This window comes from Triticum dicoccoides, chromosome 6B, assembly GCF_002162155.2.
Source record: "Triticum dicoccoides isolate Atlit2015 ecotype Zavitan chromosome 6B, WEW_v2.0, whole genome shotgun sequence".
NCBI classification, from domain to species: Eukaryota; Viridiplantae; Streptophyta; class Magnoliopsida; order Poales; family Poaceae; genus Triticum; species Triticum dicoccoides.
In genome coordinates this window covers 341235123-341244097 of record NC_041391.1, presented here as the reverse complement: position 1 = coordinate 341244097, position 8975 = coordinate 341235123, and the positions used below count along the sequence as shown (strand labels likewise).

Below are 8975 nucleotides of genomic sequence, written 5' to 3'. Positions count from 1 at the left end.
CAAAAAGTTCAAATTGACAGCTAATAACATTGATTCAATTGGCATTGACATAATAAGAATATTTCGTCTATTAAGGAGGATTCCTCGAATACCTAAAATAGAGATGATCATAGAAAAAGTGAAATATTTTATAGGATCCGTTTCGGAAACATGGAATGTCAGAGAAATTCAAATTATGTGAGGCTTAGAAAGAAGTCCTGTGTAGAGTCCAGGGAGAGCCTATTTTGATTTTTTCTCTAGTTACCCTTTTTCCTTCTCAAACAACGCGTTTGATTTCCTTCCTTATACCAAATTCCATATTTCTCTTGCCGATCACATCACATCCAAGGCATTTCATCGAAATACATCCTGTCTTTTCACCTTTGTAGTCCTATGCATAGTAAGTACTATAGCCTCACTAGTCCTCGTCAAGGAATCTCCTTGCCGCCCTAGAAGTTTGAGATCGTGCCCGACCATTTTGGAGTCTGTTCAGGAGCTCCTTCAACGCCCGGGGATTGACGTCGGACTGGAGTCGGCTCAACATGAAATCAAGCATGGTGCGATAGTCTTCTTCACGGAGCTCCTCTCCGTTCTTCAGAGTAATATCACGCAATGTTTCCAGAATCTGGGCGTGACAGGTGCGAGCCTTTTGTAGAGAACTTTCCTCTCAAAGAGAGAGAGGTCGTCCCTCCCAATCAAAAGAAGGATGGTTATGTTTTGCTTCCGCTGCCACTCCAGGCATTGGAGCGGGATTCGGATGCTGCTCTTGACTGACCACAGCTTCCGGGGGAGCGGTCTGCTCCCGGGATGCAGAGGCGTCCTCACAGTCAGCCAGAAAAGCTTTGAATAGCTATTCCGAGTTAGTGGATCCGGAGGGAGGCATTGAAGGGCCTGGGTCCCCCATTCTGTCCCAGTCGGACTCGGAGTGAAGCATCTACCAACAAGATTCGAAAAATTCATTATCCCCAACCTAGGGCTGGTCGAGTATGAAGAAAAGACCTATATGGGATTCAGATTACCGAAATTGGATTTCCTTATTGATCCATATGTCGCTTAGACTTTACTTTTTCCCCTTTCCTCTATTTGTTCGATAGGGTCTTCGTCTCCGTGTAAAAGCAAACTCTCCAAATTTATGACCTTCGGTGATCTTACAACGAACAGGAGTTTTTCCATTGTAAATGAGTACGGAGCAATCAACGAATTCCGGCGAAATAGAAGATCTACGTGACCAAATTTTCCTGCTCCTTAGACTTTCTCTACTATGCCTTTTTTCGTGAACTACTAAATGACTCCTCTTGCTCCAAGCTCCCTTTTGTTGCCTTCTCGTTCAATTGAAACAAGCTTTCAATCAATATCTGCAGGCACATTATATAATTCCTATATGGAAATTCATTTGCGGAAGACCTCCATTCAAACATGAGAAAAGCTTTTGGGCCCATCCAAGATGGGATGGGAGAAAAAAAGCGAAAAAAAATCTGGATTGTGCATTGGTCGGGATCTCCGTAACAAGTAGGTGAACGGTGATGATCAAAACCAGGAGAAAGATCTGAAAAGGGGACTTGGATGATTTTGACCACGATCAAAAGATAGTAGGGGTTCTCTTTCTTTCATCGCCGTCAAAAGCAAAGGCTACCAAAAAAACCTTTACTATCACGGAGATCGTTAAAGAAAACATGGATCCAAATCCCAAAGGGGAAAAATGGTGGAAAAGCTTCTCAAGGCCTCGTCCTCCTCACCGCGCAAGCATGGGAAAAACATTATGTGCTATCATTACGGGGAGAAGGGTCATCTTGCGGAGATCTGCAGAAAAGAGGTGACCCGCTTCGTTTGTGGTGCCTTCGGCCACAGATCCTTCTACTGTCCTAGGCGAGGGAAGCAAGGTAACCAAGTAATCCTCTTTCTTGTGCTTCATCCCTATGAGGATATGGTGAGAAACGTGGAACATTTGAGAAAATGTGTTGTGTCGTTGAGGGGAAGAGCTTTTCTTTTGAAGGCATCTTTCTGAAGGAAGAGTGTCCCCTCCATTTGGATACAGTTTCTGATTGTTAGCTAGAATATATGTGTGTATTGTCATTCAAGTTCTATAGATGGTGTATGTCTCACTATCTATTTGAGTGCCTGAAGGTCCTTGGAGGAGTCGTTCTATGAGTTGTATTCAAGCTCGCCCTTAGACCGAGTCAAGTTAGCGATAAGAGTCAGCTACTTTGGCCTTGTCATTCGCTTTGTTTCCATATAGATAGGTTGGAGTGCGGGTGGCCACTAACCCAACGAACAAACTTACGTGTAGGTGTGATCCTATCTGCTCTTCCACTATAGGACTAGAAATCCAGTACAACCATGTCCCTTTCTTAGGGGAAAAGCCCTCTTTGAAGGAGAATCCACTTCTGAGCGCCAAAGGCGGGCATCCGACGTTACCAAAAAGAAGGAGAAAGGCATTCAGGCACCGCAAATCCAAGAAACTTTGAATACAGGCCGGCACGAAAAGCGAAATGACCAAAGGGATTGGGGCTGTTTCGGCACCAAAAAAGTGTCACTATGCTAAACACATCGACTATCCGTCTCTTTATGTGGGAGCGAACCATCTTCGCTTACGGGTCTACCGATTCTATAGCTCCGATATAGATTTAAGTAACTTGGCAGAAAAAAATGCTGAAAAACGGTTTTGGATGGAAGAGGTTGATGAGAAAGACTTTCCACTTAGAGTCAGAAGTCCACGCTAGATGACCGATCTTTATGACCTTGAGGAAAATTACCTATCTGGAATTAATACACCAAAATCGGTTATTTCAATCGATCCACGAAAGGAATTGATCACCATGATAATGTGACACAAGGCAAAATCTGTAATCAACATCGGTTATGTGAAATAGGTCATTTGAGAAAAAAAAGGAGAGAATAGGACAATCTATATGTTTAACACAAGCGGTTAAGTCGATAGCTTTCTTAAGGAACGGCTAAAGAAAACGCTCTCACGAATCCTATTTTCTGATTATGTATGCCGCGACATTACGATTTGGAGCTTTGATCCGGCCATGTAGAGCACTCATAGAGGTCCGGTTTCACGTCAGTAATCTACCACACCCATGCTAGAATTCAATAGAGTCCCATGAGTCAATCGACAAAAGCAAGAAATGAGGTTGTTCGACAAGGCTACGGTCTAACTTTTTCTTCCTAGAGGAGTTCAATACGAAAATAAAGGCGCTCCGCGTTGGGAATGGCGTACTACGTACGGGTGGTATTTCAGGTATAACTGATCAGGGTTGTTCTGAAAGCAAGTCAATTGGTGCTTTGGAAAGTGAGTGCCAGACGCTAGTCACTTCTTGGTTTACAGAAGGGAAGGAAGAAAGAGATACCAAAGCAGATTCAGTATAGAAAAGAAGAAATTGATACCATTCATTCCAGTTTATTTGATACCCACTTAAAGTTTCTATCAAACCATGTCTTTTTCTTCGAACGTCAATCTCGTAAGAATTTCGATTGGAAGTGTGGTATTGAAGGGTGAAGCCTTTACTCTTTGACTCGTTTCTTTGAATATAACATAATATTGACTGCGCACTTCGAAAGATGATGGTGTATTCCAAGGATCAGTCCGTTTTTTATTGAATTCGCAAATTGATAGATCTGGATGATTCAAAGAATGATTCTTCCCTGGGTATTTCCCCAGTACCATTATTTAAATTGGAGCTTTTCAATTCCATTTTTGAGATTGAGGTGAGGGTTTAAGACCACTCGTAATGATTTTTTTCTTTTATGGCTGGGTGGGCAAGAAAAGGATTTGACTCTTGAAGATATCAACTCATATGCCTGCTCCATACATTCAAAAACATTTTTGGTACTTTCTATGAGAATGGATAAATAGAAATGGGTACATTCTTCTTTCTCTTTCTGGCCAAACTACCCATAAAAAAGAAGAGAGAGAGAGCTGTAAGAGCGGTAAAAGCAAGCTCGGTGGCCCGGTTTCACTACAGGTTGATATATCCTTTTGAAAGAAAAGTAAATTCGCTATGCTATAAGATACCAATTCATCAAGGTATAAAACCACATCTACTGTTGGAGTCCCTATCTACTTTTGATTCCCTTCTTACTGGCTTTGCCAATACATCATACTGATTTGACGCTTCCTTACGCTTTCTTTCAAGCATTGCTTCCAGGACAACGGAGAGTATTGCAAGATAAAGAACCAGAACTGAGGTTGACACTACTGAAAGATAAAAGAATGGTGGATAGATGGATTCGCACCATCCCAAAACCGAAATACAGGCAGACCAAAAAAAGACGAAAATAAATACTCCACCACCAGCCTACCTACTAGCATGTATTAAGCGAATAGCTTGTATGGTAGTTGTTAAAGAAAAGATGTATGTAGTCCCGGAAGATAAGCAATTGTCGTACGACCTATAAGCGTCACTTTTGACTTCCTTGCCGTTTGTGAATTGAGTCAATCGAGTTACGTTTGAAAAATGAATGGAATTCTGGAGTGGACCGAATATCCATGGCAGAACCCCACTCTGGCTAGGACCTGGGCTGCACTAAGCCCGACACTTTTTGGGCTTCTTCATGAATCTAGTTTTTAGGTAAGGTAAGATCATCTTATTGAATAGATATCTGAAAGAAAGCAAAGGAATGAATCATTTTTCCAATTACCTCCTCTCGAAAACCATAGATCTTCTGGTTACCATTGACTATCCGGCACTTTCGTCTATAGAGCGAAGCAAGAAATTGCATGGAAGGGCTTTTATGCTAATATTAGCCTTGTTTGGAACAATAGATGCAATCCATTTCAGTGTATGTCACTGAGTTCACCATTGCAGTTGAGACATCAGGCAATTGAGCATTCCTTAGAGTTTGGTTCAAAGGATAAGGACTCCCCACCGCCTTCATAAGGGCACTAAGGCGGAGCATGGAAAAGCAAATTGGGCACCCATGTTTTACCAGTCCCGGATCTCAGGGCCGTTTTGCCAACCGCCGACATGAACGAAATCGAATTTCATTGCGGGAAATTAGGATTTCATGAGGGAGGAAAAGGGGGTGGAGAGTCGTACAATGCATTGGTGGGATGAAGGTGCTAGCTTGGTTGAGGTAGGAAGTTTCGATGTGTATGTAGATTTGGTTCTAGTGCCCCCACCCTTTTCGAGATCTATCAGGATTAGCAAGATGTTCTGGTGTAAACTATAGAGAAATGGAATGAATGAAATGTATCTAAGAAGAAAGGAAGCCATGCTCCATCCTGTTTCTAAAAAGAACATCACCTCGCTTTTTGGTTAGATACCGCTCCGTTAGGTACTAATGCTTCTACCTATCACCCGGAGGGTGAGTTTGAGAGCTGTGTTTTTTTCCAACGTTAATAGCATTCTGCGAGAAAAGTCATCTACTGATGTTGTCAGCGGAGTCCCTTATCCATCCATGTATGAATAGCGGTATCCCCCATTTTGGACAGTGATGAGGTAGTCAATGCAATTTGCATGTGTATTTGCGTTCGGCTTTGCTACTTTCCTTCTAGAAAAGAATGTCCGCGGAAGGGAATAGTCTACGTGGCTCGGGGTAGTCTTTCAATTCCTTTATCGGGTGGGAGAGTTTAGAACCAGTTAAGCCAATAGTTGCTGCTTTAGTCACACTAGCTACATCAGTTGATCATGGATTTAGCATACCACCTCAGAATAGTCTACGTGGCCCCTTGTTTTTACTACAATTTGATATAGTGAATTCAGTAATGCAGACAACCCTTTTTAAAGCGCTTTTAAAGCCCCTGACTCTGAAAAAGAGCTGGAGGTTTTGCCTCAACTCATTCCATGAATGTTGTTTCATTCACCGCGCGGCTGAATCCAACTCAGTCTTTATCCTGCCTTGGAGTTCTCTCTCATAACTGAAGCCAGGAGGTATTCGATTTATCGGATTTCGAGCTAGCTGCCCTTTTCATGCTCCTTGCCATTAGCGCAGCCCTTTTCTTTTTCTTCGCTAGCGTAGTTTTTCACCTTCAAAAGAAGGCGCCAGCGCTTTTGTAGTGACCCCGGAGGGGTCCCGGGTTGCTTTGGCGCGCCCCACCCCGTCAGTCCTATGTTGTACTTGACTTGACTCTCCCCCGCTTGCTGCTTTCTGATCGCAGTGTTCAAAAATGACACGAAGCTGGATATGAGTAGATGTTGTATGTCGAAAATGTCTTCCATTCACAATGAAACAGAATGGTCTCGCTCGATGCGTCATTTTAGAATGTGTATTTTCATATTAAGAGTTCTTAAAAGTTCTCAACTCAAAGCCCAACCGTCAAAAGGATGCTACAATGTTCGAAATTATCAACTTAACATGCCCCCTTACTTCCTTCGTGACCTCCCACTACTTCATCTACCGAAATTATTAGGCAGATCTCGTTTTTTCTAGCATTAAACTTGCTCATGATCATTTATAGAGCATGAAGCACACAAAGAGATGAAAGGACCACCTTGTCCTGCTTGCTTGATCAGAATCTATTCACATTTAGAATAGCGGAAGTGCTACTTAACTTCACTTAGTAGTTGAAACTCGGAGAGACAGAGAGAGTCCTCTCTCATACTTGCCAATTCCAAGGCTGATCGGCAAGGGAATTGGCGGGAACCAACCTTAGTTTCCCCTCGGTAGAGTGAGTCTACTTAGCGAACTGGCAGGACACGGAGATCGATTGATCAATATGCATATCAAGAGTTGATGGTTGACCGTCGCCCCCCTTGTCTTGCCCCGGCCGGGGAGGCAAAGGGGATTGCTATCGTCACCCTTTCTCCCGGTGTATGTGAAAGAGAAAAAGTGACGCACTTTTTGGATTTTCGGTTTGCGGTTGGTTGGGCCAAAGAACGAGAGTTAGCTTCCTTAAGTCCGTTCTTCCTCAGTAGCTCAGTGGTAGAGCGGTCGGCTGTTAACTGACTGGTCGTAGGTTCGAATCCTACTTGGGGAGATTTGATTCATTCAGAATTCGAATTGATAGTTATAGCTTTTCTGACTAGCGACCCTTGTCCTTCTTTTTTTTCTAAAGACGCAGCAGAATTGTCAAACAGGACATCAAAAAAGGGAAGTTAATTGTAGGATTTCTATTCCTCACTCTCGTATAGGTGAACTTGGTTCGTTCAATGAAAAGGGATAAGAAGGATCCACTGGGAATGAATGGGAAGAATGGGGTAGTATCTTCATTAGCCGGAAGGAATTAGTCTCCACTAGCGTAATTCAAAGAACGAACAAGAAAAGGCGTCTTTAGGTAGGAGGATGGATGGATGTGGTGTCGTGGTACTAAGACTGACAGTAGAATAGGGGGTAGGTATGGAGAGGCAAGATCCTAGCTATGGAGTAGTTGTATACGCAAAGGATTTACGAGTTCAGGCCCTTCTCGGAGGAAGTAACAGCCCTACGTCTCGGAGCCCAGAGGCGGTCGACTGGATTATATGCGTATGAGTTAAAGGGGTGCGAACCCTTCTGCCAGTGGCGGGAGTTGGCTTATATAGAGTCTGCCAGGACCCCAGCCAGCCCACGTAGCGGAGGGTTTAAGGTACATTAAGGCCTGGCGTTACTCGTAACGCCTTACATAAAGTGTCATCGTGACCATTAAGACTACTTAACTACAGACCGTTTGGATACAGAGTGGCTCTTGAACTCCTGCTGGTCGAGTGAGTCTTCATGGTCGAGTGTCTTTGAGTCCGTCGAGTGGAATCCTTCCAGGTCGACTGGAAGGGAGTTTCTTCTAAATATGTCCTTGGGGAGGGTACCTTGGACAGGTCCATGACCCTACCCTAGGTACATGGCTTCATCATTAGCCCCCGAATGGATCGAGGTTTGAGTGAGGAGGGAGTTGATAATCTTTCCGTCCTGCTTTTTGTGCTGCGAGTGTGTCTCACTCTGGATCAATGACTTCTTAGTGATGGTGTCAACTTTTTCTTTCAGTCGCCTTGATCGATTCTTTTCATCTGTCGAGTGAACTTTACGAACTTGGAGATTTCCGAGCGATGGATCATAGGGGATCTTCCATCTGACCAGTTGATTTGCTGTTAGCGGATTTAGTGGGATCCGAATTTCGGGAAGCGCGCAAAGCAGAGAAGGCCGCGGTTCACGGATGGGATAAGGCAGAGATGCCTCGATTTCCATGCCGCCTTTTTCGCCACATATCGCTCGTGCGACTGTCGCGGGATTTGACAAGATTGCCCGGGCCTACCTGTCAGCCACTCGGAAGCGACTCCATATAAGGCGCCGGGCAGAGGTTTTTTGAACAGCGCGCCCCCATTTTCCCCTCCCTCGTCTTCAGGCTCATCTGCTGCGCTCGCCACCTGCTCAGCACCGCTGCTCCGTGCCTGCCTCATCGGCGACAATGGTGAAGGAGAAGACGGCGGCTTTGGAGCGGGCGAAGAAGGCGACGGCGAAGGCGAAGCGGAGAGCAACCAGTCAGGGAGGATCCTCGTCGCGGTCCAGCCGGCTGCAAGGTTGGATCCAGGGGGATTGGATCCGTTCGACTATCACTCAGAAGGACCTCGACGATCTGGCCAACGAAGGACTGATCCCCCACAAGTCAGCAAGGCTTCCGGGGTCGGAATGGCAGCAGCAGCCCCAGGAGGGTGAGTGCGTCCTCTTAGCTACCCATGTCGACCGCGGGTTTTCTCTGCCGCCAAATCTTTTCTTTCGGGGGTTTCTGAACTTCTTCGGGGCACAACTCCACCATTTCACACCCAACCCCATTGCCTATCTCGCCGCTTTCGTGTCTTTGTGCGAAAACTTCTTGGGTTGTCGGCCGCACTGGGCCTCTTCAAACACATATTCACTTGTCGCTCTCAGACGGTGAGAAAGGCTAATCCGAATGAAGAGAAAACCCAAGTAATCTAGATGTGCGGGGGTCTTGGGGTCCAAATGAGGAGTAAGAGTGCTTTTCCAGCCATGACCCTTCCCGAGTCGGTTAGAGGGTGGCAGTCGACCTAGTTCTACTGCCAAGACCAGTCGACGCCAGGGCAGTCGACTGGGCTCCCTCCTTTCTCCATGAGTCGAGTGAACAA

The 8975-nt window shown here is 45.0% G+C and overlaps 1 non-coding gene across 1 annotated transcript; it reads left to right on the top strand.

Moving 5' to 3' along the window:
* Positions 1-6829: 6829 nt before the first annotated feature.
* Positions 6830-6901, top strand: TRNAN-GUU. Its single transcript has one exon. It is a non-coding gene; the product is annotated as a tRNA-Asn (tRNA).
* Positions 6902-8975: the final 2074 nt, after the last annotated feature.